The sequence below is a fragment of the Arachis hypogaea genome, chromosome 13 (genome assembly GCF_003086295.3).
Source record: "Arachis hypogaea cultivar Tifrunner chromosome 13, arahy.Tifrunner.gnm2.J5K5, whole genome shotgun sequence".
Classification (NCBI taxonomy): domain Eukaryota; kingdom Viridiplantae; phylum Streptophyta; class Magnoliopsida; order Fabales; family Fabaceae; genus Arachis; species Arachis hypogaea.
Window position 1 is genome coordinate 115,598,782 of NC_092048.1, and position 16,260 is coordinate 115,615,041.

Here is a 16,260-nt window from a genome sequence, read left to right on the forward strand (position 1 = left end):
TTCATAGTGTTCTTCATGATCTTCAAGTTGTTCTTGGCCAGTCTCCTTGTTTGATCTTCATATTTTCTTGTTTTGTGTCTTTTCTTGTTTTTCATATGCATTTTTCGTTTGTTAGAGTCCAAGCATTAAAGATTTCTAAGTTTGGTGTCTTGCATGTTTTCTTTGCATAAAAAATTTTTCAAAAATATGTTCTTGGTGTTCATCATGGTCTTCAAAGTGTTCTTGGTGTTCATCTTGACATTCATAGCATTCTTGCATGCATTCATTGTTTAGATAAAAAATTTTCATGCATTGCATCATTTTTCATGTTTTTCTCTCTCATCATTAAAAATTCAAAAATAAAAAAATATCTTTCTTTTTCTCTCTCATAAATTTCGAAAATTTGGATTGACTTTTCAAAACTTTTTAAAATTTAGTTGTTTCTTATGAGTCAAATCAAATTTTCAATTTAAAAATCTTATCTTTTTCAAAAATCAAATCTTTTTCATTTTTCTTATTTATTTCCAAAAATTTTAAAAATATTTTTTTTAAAAAAAATCTTTTTCTTAATTTTACATCATATTTTCGAAAATATCTTCAACAATTAATGTTTTGATTCAAAAATTTCGAGTTTGTTACTTACTTGTTAAGAAAGATTCAAACTTTAAGTTCTAGAATTATATCTTGTGATTTCTTGTGAATCAAGTCATTAATTGTGATTTTAAAAATCAAATCTTTTTCAAAACTAATTTCAATCATATCTTTTTTTTAAAAAAATATATCTTTTCATCTTATCTTTTTCGAAATCATATATTTTTCAAAAATTTGATTTTTAAAATTTGTTTCAACTAACTAACTAACTTTTTGTTTGTTTCTTATCTCTTTCAAAACTACCTAACTAACTATCTCTCTCTAATTTTCGAAAATACCTCCCTCTTTTTCAAAAAAATTATTTTTAATTAATTAATTGTTTCAACTTTTAATTTTAATTTTAATTTTCAAAAATCACTAACTCCTTTTCAAAAATTATTTTCGAAAATTCTCTTCTCTCTCTCACCTCCTTCTATTTATTTATTCATCTACTAACACTTCATCTCACCCAAATTCGAACCCCTCTTCCATCTGTGTTCGAATTTTCTCTTCTTCCCTTCTTTACATTATATTCTTTTCTTCTTCTACTCACACAGGGGAACCTCTATACCTGGGTAAAAAGGATCCCTATTATTATTTTTCTGTTTCCTCTTTTTCATATGAGCAGGAGCAAGGACAAGAACATTCTTGTTGAAGCAGACCCTGAACCTAAAAGGACTCTGAAAAGGAAACTAAGAGAAGCTAAAATACAACAATCCAGAGACAACCTTACAGGAATTTTCGAACAAGAAGAGGATATGGCAGCTGAAAATAATAATAATGCAAGGAGGATGCTTGGTGACTTTACTGCACCAAATTCCAATTTACATGGAAGAAGCATCTCCATCCCTACCATTGGAGCAAACAATTTTGAGCTTAAACCTCAATTAGTTTCTCTGATGCAGCAGAACTGCAAGTTCCATGGACTTCCATCTGAAGATCCTTTTCAGTTTTTAACTGAATTTTTGCAGATCTGTGATACTGTTAAGACTAATGAAGTAGATCCTGAAGTCTACAGGCTAATGCTTTTCCCTTTTGCTGTGAGAGACAGAGCTAGAATATGGTTGGATTCTCAACCTAAAGATAGCCTGAACTCTTGGGATAAGCTGGTCAAGGCTTTCTTAGCCAAGATCTTTCCTCCTCAAAAGCTGAGTAAGCTTAGAGTGGATGTTCAAACCTTTAGACAGAAAGAAGGTGAATCCCTCTATGAAGCTTGGGAGAGATACAAGGAACTGACCAAAAAGTTTCATTCTGACATGCTTTCAGAATGGACCATCTTGGATATATTCTATGATGGTCTGTCTGAATTAGCTAAGATGTCATTGGATACTTCTGCAGGTGGATCCATTCACCTAAAGAAAACACCTACAAAAGCTCAAGAACTTATTGACATGGTTGCTAATAACCAGTTCATGTACACTTCTGAGAGGAATCCTGTGAGTAATGGGACGCCTCAGAAGAAGGGAGTTCTTGAAATTGATACTCTGAATGCCATATTGGCTCAGAATAAAATATTGACTCAGCAAGTCAATATGATTTCTCAGAGTCTAAATGGAATGCAAGCTGCATCCAACAGTATTCAAGAGACATCTGCTAAAGAAGAGGCTTATGATCCTGAGAACCCTGCAATAGCAGAGGTAAATTACATGGGTGAACCCTATGGAAACACCTATAACCCCTCATGGAAAAATCACCCAAATCTCTCATGGAAGGATCAACAAAAGCCTCAACAAGGCTTTAATAACGGTGGAAGAAACAGGTTTAGTAATAGCAAGCCTTTTCCATCATCCACTCAGCAACAGACAGAGAACTCTGAACAAAATACCTCTAATTTAGCAAACTTAGTCTCTGATCTATCTGAGGCCACTCTGAGTTTCATGAATGAAATAAGGTCCTTCATTAGAAATTTGGAGGCACAAGTGGGCCAGCTGAGTAAGAAGATCACTGACACCCCTCCTAATGCTCTCCCAAGCAATACAGAAAAAAATCCAAAAGGAGAGTGCAAGGCCATTGAATTGACCATCATGGCCGAACCCACAAGAGAGGAGAAGGACGTGAATCCCAAGGAGGAAGACCTCCTGGGACGTCCAGTGATCAATAAGGAGTTTCCCTCTGAGGAACCAAAGGAATCTGAGACTCATCTAGAGACCATAGAGATTCCATTGAACCTCCTTATGCCATTCATGAGCTCTGATGAGTATTCTTCTTCTGAAGAGAATGAGGATGTTACTGAAGAGCAAGTTGCCAAGTTCCTTGGTGCAATCATGAAGCTGAATGCCAATTTATTTGGTAATAAGACTTGGGGAGATGAACCTCCCCTGTTCACCAATGAACTAAATGCATTGGATCAACTGAGATTGCCTTAGAAGAAACAGGATCTTGGAAAGTTCCTAATACCTTGCACCATAGACACCATGACCTTTGAAAAGGCTCTATGTGATCTTGGGTCAGGAATAAACCTCATGCCACTCTCTATAATGGAGAAACTGGGAATCTTTGAGGTACAAGCTGCTAAAATCTCATTAGAGATGGCAGACAATTCCAGAAAACAGGCTTATGGACAAGTAGAGGACATATTAGTAAAGGTTGAAGGCCTTTACATCCCTGCTGATTTCATAATCCTAGATACTGGGAAGGATGAGGATGAATCCATCATCCTTGGAAGACCCTTCCTAGCCACAGCAAGAGCTGTGATTGATGTTAACAGAGGTGAACTAGTCCTTCAATTGAATGAGGACTCCCTTGAGTTTAAAACTCAAGGACATCCTTCTATAAACATGGAAAAGAGGCACAGTAAGCTTCTCTCAAAACAGAGTCAACCAGAGCCCCCACAGTCAAACTCTAAGTTTGGTGTTGGGAAGTCTCAACAATGCTCTGAACATCTGTGAGGCTCCATGAGAGCCCACTGTCAAGCTATTGACATTAAAGAAGTGCTTGTTGGGAGGTAACCCAATTTTTATTTATCTAATTTTAATTTATTTTTATTGTTATTTCATGTTTTATTAGGTTCATGATCATGTGGAGTCACAAAATAAATATAAAAATTGAAAATGGAATCAAAAACAGCAGAAGAAAAATCACACCCTGGAGGAGGATCTTACTGGCGTTTAAACGCCAGTAAGGAGCATCTGGCTGGCGTTCAACGCCAGAACAGAGCATGGATCTGGCGTTGAACACCAGAAACAAGCAGCATCCTGGTGTTCAGACGCCAGAAATGCACACTGAGGAAGAGCTGGTACTGAACGCCAGAAACAAGCATCTGGCTGGCGTTCAACACTAGAAATATGCTGCATCTGGGCGCTAAACGCCCAGAACAAGCATCAATTCGGCGTTTAAATGCCAGAATTGCATGCAAAGGCATTTTACATGCCTAATTGGTGCAGGGATGCAAATCCTTGACACCTCAGGATCTGTGGACCCCACAGGATCAACTCAGCATCTGTGGACCCCACAGGATCCCCACCTACCACCACTCACTCTCTTCCCTCTTCTCAATGTTCATCCTCTCTTCCCAATAAACTCTCTTCCCCAAAACTCTTCACCAATCACCTCAATCTCTCTTCCCTATCACCACTTCACCACTCACATCCATCCACTCTTCCCCATAAATCTACCTCATAAACTCCACCTACCTTCAAAATTCAAAATCAATTTCCCACCCAAACCCACCCTATATGGCCGAAACTAAACCCCCCTCCCCTCCCTATATAAAGCCCTCCATTCTTCCTCATTTTCACACAACACAACTCTCTTTTCCCCTTCTTGGCCGAATACACCTCTCCCTCCTCTCCTCCATATTTTCTTCTTCTTCTTCATCTATTCTTTTTTTTCTTGCTCGAGGGCGAGCAATATTCTAAGTTTGGTGTGGTAAAAGCATAAGATTTTTGTTTTTTCATTACCATTGATGGCACCCAAGACCGGAGAATCCTCTAGAAAAGGGAAAGGGAAGACAAAAGCTTCCACCTCCGAGTCATAGAAGATGGAAAAATTCATCTCCAAAGCTCATCAAGACCACTTCTATGATGTTGTGGCTAAGAAGAAGGTAATCCCCGAGGTCCCTTTCAAGCTCAAGAGAAATGAGTATCCGGAGATCCGACATGAAATCCAAAGAAGAGGTTGGGAAGTTCTAACAAACCCCATCCAACAAGTCCGCATCCTAATGGTTCAAGAGTCCTATGCCAATGCATGGATCACTAGGAACCATGATCAAAGTAAGAACCCAAACCCAAAGAATTATCTCACCATGGTTCGGGGGAAATACTTAGATTTTAGTCCGAAAAATGTGAGATTGGCGTTTAACTTGCCTATGATGCAAGGAGATGCACGCCCCTACACTAGGAAGGGTCAACTTTGATCAGAGGTTGGACCAAGTCCTCATGGACATATATGTGGAAGGAGCTCAATAGAAGATTGACTCAAAAGGCAAACCGGTTCAACTTAGAAGACTGGACCTTAAGCCTGTGGCTAGAGGATGGTTGGAGTTCATCCAACGCTCCATCATCCCCACTAGCAACCGATCTGAAGTTACTGTGGATCGGGCCATCATGATCCATAGCATCATGATTGGAGAGGAAGTAGAAGTTCATGAAGTCATCTCCATTGAACTCTACAAAATAGCCGAAAAGTCCTCTCCCTTGGCAAGGCTAGCTTTTCCTCACCTTATTTGCCATCTATGTTACTCGGCTGGAGCTTTCATAGAAGGAGACATTCCCATTGAGGAAGAGAAGCCCATCACTAAGAAAAAGATGGAGCAAACAAGAGAGCCCATTCATGGAGCTCAAGAAACGCATGAGGAAGCTCACCATCAAGAAATCCCTGAGATACCTCAAGGGATGCACTTTCTTCCACATAATTTTTGGGAGCAAATCAACACCTCCCTAGGAGAATTAAGTTCCAACATGGGACAATTAAGGGTGGAACATCAAGAGCACTCCATCATCCTTCATGAAATTAGAGAAGATCAAAAAGCAATGAGGGAGGAGCAACAAAGACAAGGAAGAGACATAGAAGAGCTCAAGGACATCATTGGTTCCTCAAGGAGAAAACGCCACCATCACTAAGGTGGACTCATTCCTTGTTCCTACATTCTCTGTTTTTCGTTTTTTTTATGTTAAGTGCTTATCCATGTTTGTGTCTTATTACATGATCATTAGTATTTAGTAACTTTGTATTAAAGTTATGAATCCATCACCTCTCTTAAATGAAAAATGTTTTAATTCAAAAGAACAAGAAGTACAAGAGTTTCGAATTTATCCTTGAACTTAGTTTAATTATATTGATGTGGTGACAATACTTTTTGTTTTCTGAATGAATGCTTGAACAGTGCATATGTCTTTTGAAGTTGTTGTTTATGAATGTTAAATATGTTGGCTATTGAAAGAATGATGACAAGGAGAAATGTTATTTGATAATCTGAAAAATCATAAAATTGATTCTTGAAGCAAGAAAAAGCAGTGAATACAAAAAGCTTGCAGAAAAAAAAGGGCGAAAAAAAATAGAAAAAGAAAAAGCAAGCAGAAAAAGCCAAAAGCTCTTAAAACCAAAAGACAAGAGCAAAAAGCCAGTAACCCTTAAAACCAAAAGGCAAGGGTAATAAAAAGGATCCCAAGGCTTTGAGCATCAGTGGATAGGAGGGCCTAAAGGAATAAAATCCTGGACTAAGCGGCTAAACCAAGCTGTCCCTAACCATGTGCTTGTGGCGTGAAGGTGTTAAGTGAAAACTTGAGACTGAGCGGTTAAAGTCAAGGTCCAAAGCAAAAGAAGAGTGTGCTTAAGAACTCTAGACACCTCTAATTGGGGACTTTAGCAAAGCTGAGTCACAATCTGAAAAGGTTCACCCAATTATGTGTCTGTGGCATTTATGTATCCGGTGGTAATACTGGAAAACAAAGTGCTTAGGGCCACGGACAAGACTCATAAAGTAGCTATGTTCAAGAATCAACATACTGAACTAGGAGAATCAATAACACTATCTGAACTCTAAGTTCCTATAGATGCCAATCATTCTGAACCTCAATGGATAAAGTGAGATGCCAAAACTATTCAAGAGGCAAAAAGCTACAAGTCCCGCTCATCTGATTGGAGCTATGTTTCATTGATAGTTTGGAATTTATAGTATACTCTCTTTTTTTTATCCTATTTGATTTTCAGTTGCTTGGGGACAAGCAACAATTTAAGTTTGGTGTTGTGATGAGCGGATAATTTATACGCTTTTTGGCATTGTTTTTAGTATGTTTTTAGTAGGATCTAGTTACTTTTAGGGATGTTTTTATTAGTTTTTATGTTAAATTCACATTTCTGGACTTTACTATGAGTTTTTGTGTTTTTCTATGATTTCAGGTATTTTCTGGCTGAAATTGAGGGACTTGAGCAAAAATCAGATTCAGAGGTTGAAGAAGGACTGCTGATGCTGTTGGATTCTGACCTTCCTGCACTCAAAGTGGATTTTCTGGAGCTACAGAACTCCAAATGGCGCGCTTCTAATTGCGTTGGAAAGTAGACATCCAGGGCTTTCCATCAATATATAATAGTCCATACTTTGGCCGAGTTTAGATGATGCAAAAGGGCATTGAACGCCAATTCTACGCTGCAGTCTGGAGTTAAACGCCAGAAACACGTCACGAACCAGAGTTGAACGCCAAAAACACGTTACAGCTTGGCGTTCAACTCCAGAAGAAGCCTCTGCACGTGTAAACTTCAAGCTCAGCCCAAGCACACACCAAGTGGGCCCCGGAAGTGGATTTATGCATCAATTACTTACTTCTGTAAACCCTAGTAACTAGTTTAGTATAAATAGGACTTTTTACTATTGTATTAGACATCTTATGATTTTTTAGTTCACCTTTGGATCATATTGATCACGTATGGGGGCTGGCCATTCGGCCATGCCTGAACCTTCATCACTTATGTATTTTCAACGGTAGAGTTTCTGCACTCCATAGATTAAGGTGTGGAGCTCTGCTGTTCCTCATGAATTAATGCAAAGTACTACTGTTTTTCTATTCAATTCAACTTATTCCGCTTCAAAGATATTCATTCGCACTTCACTATGAATGTGATGATCGTGACAGTCATCATCATTCCCCTATGAACGCGTGCCTGACAACCACTTCCGTTCTACCTTAGATTGAATGAATATCTCTTGGATCTCTTAATCAGAATCTTCGTGGTATAAGCTAGATTGATGGCGGCATTCATGAGAATCTGGAAAGTCTAAACCTTGTCTGTGGTATTCCGAGTAGGATTTTGGGATTGAATGACTGTGACGAACTTCAAACTCGCGAGTGCTGGGCGTAGTGACAGACGCAAAAGGATACTAAATCCTATTCCAGTATGATCGAGAACCTCCAGATGATTAGCCATGCAGTGACAGCGCATCGGACCATTTTCACAGAGAGGATGGGATGTAGCCATTGACAACGGTGATGCCTCCAGATGATTAGCCATGCAGTGAGAGCGCATCGGACCATTTTCACATAGAGGATGAGATGTAGCCATTGACAACGGTGATGCCCTTACTTAAAGCTAGCCATGGAAAGGAGTAGGATTGATTGAATGAAGACAGTGGGAAAGCAGAGATTCAGAGGAACGAAAGTATCTCTATACGCTTATCTGAAATTCTCACCAATGAATTACATAAGTATTTCTATCTTTATTTTCTGTTTATTTATTATTATTATTCAAAAACTCCATAACCATTTGATATCCACCTGACTGAGATTAACAAGATGACCATAGCTTGCTTTATACCATCAATCTTCGTGGGATCGACCCTTACTCACGTAAGGTTTTATTACTTGGACGACCCAGTGCACTTGCTGGTTAGTTGTGCGAAGTTGTGAAGTTATGTTTGGACCATGGTATTGTGCACCAGTTATTGGCGCCATTGCCAGGGAGAGAACGAACAATAAATTTTACAACCTCAGAGTAACAATTTCGCATACCAATAAACAAAAAAACTAATTTGTTATCACAAAGAGGATTTTCTGCTCAACACACATAAAAATCTTAAGTACATAGTACATCATAATCAAGACATATTTGATAATTCCATAAACCATTTGCTGCCAATTAGTTTGAAAACAAATTCATCAAAAAATCAAAAGAATTTCCGGTTTACAACAATGAAAACCTTTTTGATCAAACAACTTAGAATATGGCAAACAATTATTCATTCTATCCAAAAGGAATTTTTATAGCATGACTAAGTTCCAAAAATAGCATATATATCAATGAACAAATTATTGGAACACATATATCAGCAGGCATTATCAGAACAAATATATCAAACATTATTAGAGCAAATATGTCAGTCCATTAAAACAAGGGTGATCATGAATCATAAGAGGTTTCCGCCCCTGTTTTTTTTCAATTTTTTTTATCTTTTCCTCCTCCTTTTGTCATCAAAGGGGACCTGTAAAGAAATGACAAAGTATGCAAAATATCCAAAATATTACCAGCAGCAAGAAAAAGGAAAGTATCACAGACCTAAAGTATCACAAGTCTAAAGTCTCCATAACAGCCTACAATAGTATCAAAATAAGCAAAACAAAGCCAGAAATCAACAATAAATAGAGAAATCAATCATTTAATAAATTGTACTCAGAGCCATCTGCATCATCATTATTGGCACCCCCCCAATTCTTCTTTAAAATTCTGCAGCATTAAGCCCACCCTCTCTTGGCATTTCATCCACGCCCTTTCATTTTCAAAAGCTTATTTACGTGCTGCCTTGTATGAATCCACCATTAGTTTAGACATATTCGAAAACTCAGTGAGTACTTCCCTTATTGATTATGTCACTTTAGATGGTTCGGCCGGTCGGCTCTCTAGGTCACTATCAGAGGGCATTGATTTTTTTCCTTTTGTGCCTTTCATTGTACTTGAAGCTCCTCCTCCCTTAATGATTGAGACCTTATTCTCTACAGCTTCATTTGTTAGATCAACTTTAAAATATTCAAAAATACCGGCAAAAAACATACCGTAGGGTAAATTTGCCTTTTTGATACTTTTGACAGATTCTCACATATGCCTTATCATAAGGTATGCAAAAGAAATTGGAGAGGAAGTAACAATAGCAAAAAGTACAAGAGAGTCAGAAACAGTTATTCTGTTATGTGAACCACTTTGTGGAGTCAAAATATGGGTAATGATTCTGTGCAGCAAAGAGTTTGTGGGACCGAGGGTCTTGTGAATGGGGATGGAGCCATCCAAGCCAGACAAGTTCTCACAGATGTGTTGTAGGGAAATCTTGTATGTGACTCCAACCTGAGAGTCCCATTTTTCAGTCATGTATGTTCTTTGTCCCTCATCTGTGTAGCCTAGGGCAGCGCTGATTGTCTCCGAGTTCAGAGTCATGTATACCCTCTTTACGTAGGAATGAATGGTACCATTGATTAGCCTCATATTAGCATAAAATTCGCGTACCAATCCAGGATAAACGGGTTTCTGAATATGGAGCAAAGGAGTCCATTTTAGATTCTTAAACAGAGGAGAGAAGTTGATTCCTTTGGCTGCCAGTGAGTCCAAATTCACAAGGTGTGTGACACATAAGTGACGTTTCTCCAATACTTCCTTGTGGAACTTATAGGAGGCACACGAATTGAACCTAGCAGGATCAAAGTGTGAATGAGGCTTGTTGAATTTATTTTTGAATTCCAATGATTCCAGATTGGCTAGTTCCCTCGTGTCCTGTAACACAAAGCTTTTGGACTTCTATAAACTTCGTCCAGGGGTTACCTTCTTTGGTGGTGAGGGAGGTGGAGAGGTGTGAGATTCTTCTTCCTCTTCAACTACGGGTTCCTTCTTCTTTCTTGATGAAGTTTTCGTTGCAATCACCTTTCTCCTTATGGTGTCTGTTTGCTTGGATGATGGTGAGAGAAAAGGTGAAGAAGTAGAATGAATGTGTATATGAGTGTGGGTTTGAGGGGTTGAGGATTTTTTGGAGAGAAGAATGCGTTCACTTTTTCTTGGAGCAGTTTTTTTTTCATAATATTAAAAATGGAGAAGTGGAGAGGGGAAGGTGAAGGGAGAACCGAAGTGAGTAGAGAGATGTGGGAGGTTAGGGAAGCATTAAATGCTAATTGGAGAGAGAAGTGGAGTAGTTAATACCCATTAAGGCGCGGTTATTAACCAGGGGGAAGTTTCCTTTTTGAAATTAAAACTGAAGGTTGGTTCCTAGAATCAAGGGATGAGGGAAAAGAAAAGATTTGATTTGACAAATTACTTCTTCCAACAAGATTTGATAAGACAACTTTAAAAATGTGGTTAACACAAAGAGAAACTCAAAACGGGTCAGAGTAAGGTCAAAGTGATTTGGTGGGACCTAATTAACATTAGTTCAGTCTCCCCCTGAGTCATGGCCCGTTCCTCATGTCCTGAAAAATGTCTCCTGCCTTCCTACGAGATAAAACCAAACAGAATAAAAAATTTCACAAATTATCAATAGAACTTAATTCTATCATTCCCAAACTTTTTCTCAAAGAGCAGAATCTCTCTTCACACAAGGGTTTAGTAAAAATGTCTGCAAGTTGATCTTCAGAGTTTACAAATTGAATATCAATATTTCCCTTTTGCACATGTTCTCTAATAAAATGATATTTAATTTCAATGTACTTTGTTCTTGAGTGCAGAACAGGATTTTTAGAAATGTTTATAGCACTCATATTGTCACAGAACAAGGGCATACTATTAATTTTTAATTTGTAATCTTCCAATTGAGTTTTCAACCAAATTAATTGTGAACAACATGCAGATGCAGAAATATATTCAGCTTCGGCTGTGGATAGAGCTACGGTGGCTTGTTTTTTGCTTGACCATATGTTGAGGGAGCTTCCAAAGAAGCAACACATGCCGAATGTACTTCTTCTATCCATTCTATCTCCCACATAATCTGCATCACAAAATCCTACTGCACAAAAATCGTCAGATTTTGGATACCATAAGTCATAATCACTAGTTCCCTTAATGTATCTAATGATGCGTTTAACGGCCGAAAGATGGAATTCTTTTGGGTGAGATTGAAATCTTGAACATACACCCACACTTTGAACTATATCCGGTCTAGAGGAGGTAAGGTACATGAGAGATCCTATCATTCCTCTATACCTTGTTTCATCCACATCTTTGTCATCATCATCCTTTTCAAGTTTAGTGTTTGGATGCATTGGTGTTCCCATTGGTTTGGAATTTTCTAGGCCAAATTTTTTGATTAATTCTTTAGCATACTTTCCTTGGTGAATAAAGGTGCCACTAGGAGTTTGTTTAATTTGGAGACCAAGAAAGAATGTTAGCTCTCCCATTAAACTCATTTCAAACTCACTAGTCATAAGTTTTCCAAACTCTTCACACAAGGACACATTGGCCGATCCAAACACAATGTCATCCACATAAACTTGAACTAGGAGAATGTCATCATTAGATGCTTTAATAAATAAAGTAGTGTCGGTGGTACCCCTTTGAAATTGATTTTCCAACAAGAAGGCACTAAGCCTTTCATACCAAGCTCTTGGAGCTTGTCTAAGGCCATAAAGAGCCTTAGAAAGTTTGAACACATGGTTTGGAAATTCTTTATCTTCAAAACCGGGGAATTGTGACACAAACACTTCTCTATCAATAAAGCCATTAAGGAAAGCACATTTGACATCCATTTGAAACATTTTAAAACCCTTATGGGCAGCATAGGCAAGAAGCAACCTAATTGCTTCCATTCTAGCTACTGGAGCAAAAGACTCATCAAAATCTATACCCTCTTCTTGATCGTAACCTTGGGCCACTAATCTAGCCTTGTTATGAACAACTTTTTCATCCTCACCTAGTTTATTTTTGAAAACCCACTTAGTACCCGTTACCTTCTTACCATCCGGATGAGGTACTAATGTCCAAACCTCATTCTTGTCGAATTGAGCAAGTTCTTCTTGCATGGCTTTAACCCATGATAGATCTTCAAGAGCTTGCTTTACATTGTTGGGTTCCATTTGTGACAAGAGAGCAAAATTGCTTGATTCGGATTGCCTTTTGGTTGAGGATCTTGTTGTCACACCTTGTGAGGGATCACCAATGATAAAGTCGTGAGGATAACCCCTCATGGACTTCCATTCTCTTGGTTTTTGGAGTGAAGTTGAACCTTGTTGAGCTTCATCACGCTGGTTTGTTCCAGATTCTCTTGCTGGCTCAGGAGACAAAACAGAAATGTCTCCTCCATCTTGACGAGACAAAACTGGACGGACAGATTCTTCATTTTGAACAGATTTGAGATTTTCTTCACTTGTTTCCTTGTTGGCAGCATCTTCACAATCTGAATCATTTTTTATCACAGTACTAGGAATTAAATTAAAATCACAAAAAGTTACATGTATGGATTCCTCTATAGTTCTATGTTCTTTGAGGTAAATCCTATAGGCCTTGCTAGTGGTGGAGTATCCAACAAACATTCCTTCATAGGATTTTGGATCAAATTTACCAAGGTTTTCTTTATTGTTAAGTACAAAGCATTTGCATCCAAAGACATTGAAATACTTAAGATTTGGAGGGGTTCCTTTCCATAGCTCATAAGGAGTTTTCTTCAACCCTTTTCTATTAATGGTCCTATTCAAAATATAACAAGCTGTATTTACAGTTTCTGCCCATAGAAATTTTGGAATCTCATTTTCACATAACATGGCCCTAGTCATCTCTTGAAGGCTTCTATTCCTTCTCTCAACCACCCCATTTTGTTGAGGGGTTCTAGGGTATGAAAAGTTATGGGCAATTCCAAAATCATCACAGAATTTTTCAAAATCTTGATTTTCAAATTCTTTTCCGTGATCACTTCTCAAATGGGCAACTTTTAAATCTTTTTCATTTTGAATTCTTTTTCAAACGGTTGAAAAAGCATGAAAAGTATCATTTTTATGAGCAAGAAAAAGTACCCAACCAAATCTAGAGTAATCATCCACTACCACTAGACCATAGTGTTTACCTCCTAAACTTTGAGTTCTTATTGGACCAAAAAGATCAATGTGTAACATCTCTAATGGCCTCTTGGTTGAAATTCCATCTTTTGGCTTAAAAGAAGATTTTACTTGTTTGCCTAATTGACAAGCATCACAAGTAAGATCCTTATCAAATTTAATATTTAGAATTCTTCTAACTAAGTTTTTCTTAACTAGCTTAAAAATTTGGTACATGCTTGCATGACCCAATTTCTTATGCCATAGCCATTTTTCATATTCAAGAGAAGTAAAACATGTCACTTTTTGTTCTTTCAAGTCCTTAAGAGTCAATCCATACACATTATTGCACCTTTTAGCCTCAAACAAAATATCCCCAGATTTTTCACATACAACTAAGCACATAAACTTTCTAAAAATAACTTCATATCCTAGATCACACAATTGGCTTACACTAAGTAAATTATGTTTCAAACCATTTACAAGGAGAACATCATTTATACAAGATGAAAAGCTTTTACCAACTTTTCCAATGGCTACTATCTTTCCTTTACCATCATCACCGAAAGTGACAAATCCTCCATCATACTCATCAAGCTTTATGAAGAAGGTTGTCTTTCCAGTCATATGCCTAGAGCATCCGCTGTCCATGTACCACATGTTGTCCTTCCTTTTGGATGATAGGCATACTACAAAATAAGCTCAAGTGATATTAGGTACCCAAATTTTCTTGGATCCTTTTACGTTAAACCATCTCTTCTGTCCTAAACCATTATAGTCAAAAACAACTTTGCAAACTTTGTCACCAATCATTCTTTCACCAAAGAATCATTGAATGGGAAAGTGGCCATTTCGGTTACATAGTCTACAAAACCTTGGATTTGCTGTTTTGTTAAAGCTTGCTGGGTTTTGAAACCTTGTATCATTAGAAGATGAAGCAATATTTTCAAAATAAGGTTTCTCAATAGATTTAAAGAAGCCCAAGCCAGCTTTATCATAAAGAGGTTTTTGACTAGCCAAGATTTGATTTAGATTTTCAGAACTTTGAGTGAACTTGGCTAAGTCTTCTTTAAGTCTTTTGACCTCTTTAAGCAACTCTTCATTTTCTTTAAAACAATTTATATATGCAACAACAGAATGATCACTTTCACAGCTCTTAAGTTTGGCTTTTAACTGCTTATTTTCTTCAACAAGATCAACAATAGTTTCAGCCTCCCATAATTTATCTTTGAGAAAACCATTTTCTGCTTTAAGAATGGTGATTTGTTGTTCAAGATCTTGGTTATCAAGCAAGAAACATCTAATTTTTTCAGAAAGGTGGTCTATCATAAGATGAAGAGCTTCAGTGTTAGGGTTATGAATGACTACCTGTTCAATGTGGTCTGCCATAAGACATGGTTGAGACTTGATTTCGGATTCTTCATCATCTTCTGAATCGTTTTCCAAGTCCTCCCAAGAGGCCATCAGACCTTTCTTCTTTCCCCTTTTCGGCTTCTCTTCTTTCTTCAACTTAGGGCAATCTAATTTGAAATGCCCAGTTTCTTTCAATTGTAACATATCACCTTGCTGAGATCTTTCTTTTGTTTCCTAGAGCTGCTTTCCTTGCTTCTCTCCTTGAACTTCAACATTTTCCTGAATTTTTTGGCAATCAATACAAATTCATTTTCAGAGGAATTATCACTGGATTCATCATCCAGGGGGTTAGTAACAGATGTAAAAGCAATTCCTTTCTTTTTTTGAATCTTTTTTCAAATAAGTGTTTTCAAATGCAAGTAGATTTCCTCTCAAGTCATCATATGTCATGGAATCTAGACCACTACTCTCAGATATTATCAATGCTTTTATTTCCCACTCTTTTGTAAGACATCTTAGAACTCTCCTCACAAGTACAGAATCAGGATACGTTATTCCCATAGCATCCAAGCCAACAATGATAATGTTGAATCTTTCGAACATTTCATCTATTGATTCTCCTTCCTTCATTGAGAACATTTTATATTCTCTGTTCAGCATGTCTATCCTGGTCTTCTTTACTATGGTGGTTCCTTCATGAGTGATTTGAAGTTTGTCCCAAATTTTCTTTGCCGTTGTGCATCGTGATACCCGTCGGTACTCCTCGAAGCTGATAGCACAGTTGAGCAAGTTGACAGCCTTGGCGTTGAGCTCCACCGTCTTTCTGTCTTCTTCGGTCCAGCTTGCTTTGGGTTTAAGAGAAACTACTCCTTCACCACTTGTGGTAGTTGGAAATTGAGGACCCTCCAAGATAATCTTCCAGAGTCTGTAGTCTACTAATTGCACAAAGATCTTCATCCTCTCCTTCCAATAGGTATAGTTTTTCCCATTGAAAAGAGGAGGTATGTTGCTTGACTGTTCTTCTGTCAGGTTGTAAGACACCAGGTTTGAGCCACTGTTTTCTGCCATCTGGATCTTTACTCCAAGCTGCAAAGCTTGATCTCTTTGAGACCAAGATCTGATACCAATTGATGGTTTTCAGTGGCTAGAGAAGGGGAGGTTGAATCTTAGCCCCTTTTTGCTTATTAAAACTTGCTGGTCCTTGAAAAAACTTCTGGAGACCTTTTGATTTTTGTCTCATATCCAGCCACGAGACTTTTTCTTTTTATCTCGTTACCCGGCACGAGATATTTTTGGTTTTATCTCCTATGCAGCAAAAACAGAAATGGAGTAGAAGAAAGAGAGAGAATCACACCAAGATATATCTTGG

At 37.8% G+C, this 16,260-nt stretch overlaps 1 non-coding gene across 1 annotated transcript; it reads right to left on the reverse strand.

The window, feature by feature from the left end:
• Nucleotides 1-1,763: 1,763 nt before the first annotated feature.
• On the reverse strand, nt 1,764-1,867 carry LOC112738466 (small nucleolar RNA R71). Its single transcript, XR_003169426.1, has one exon. It is a non-coding gene; the product is annotated as a small nucleolar RNA R71 (small nucleolar RNA).
• Between the last annotated feature and the right edge of the window lie 14,393 nt (nt 1,868-16,260).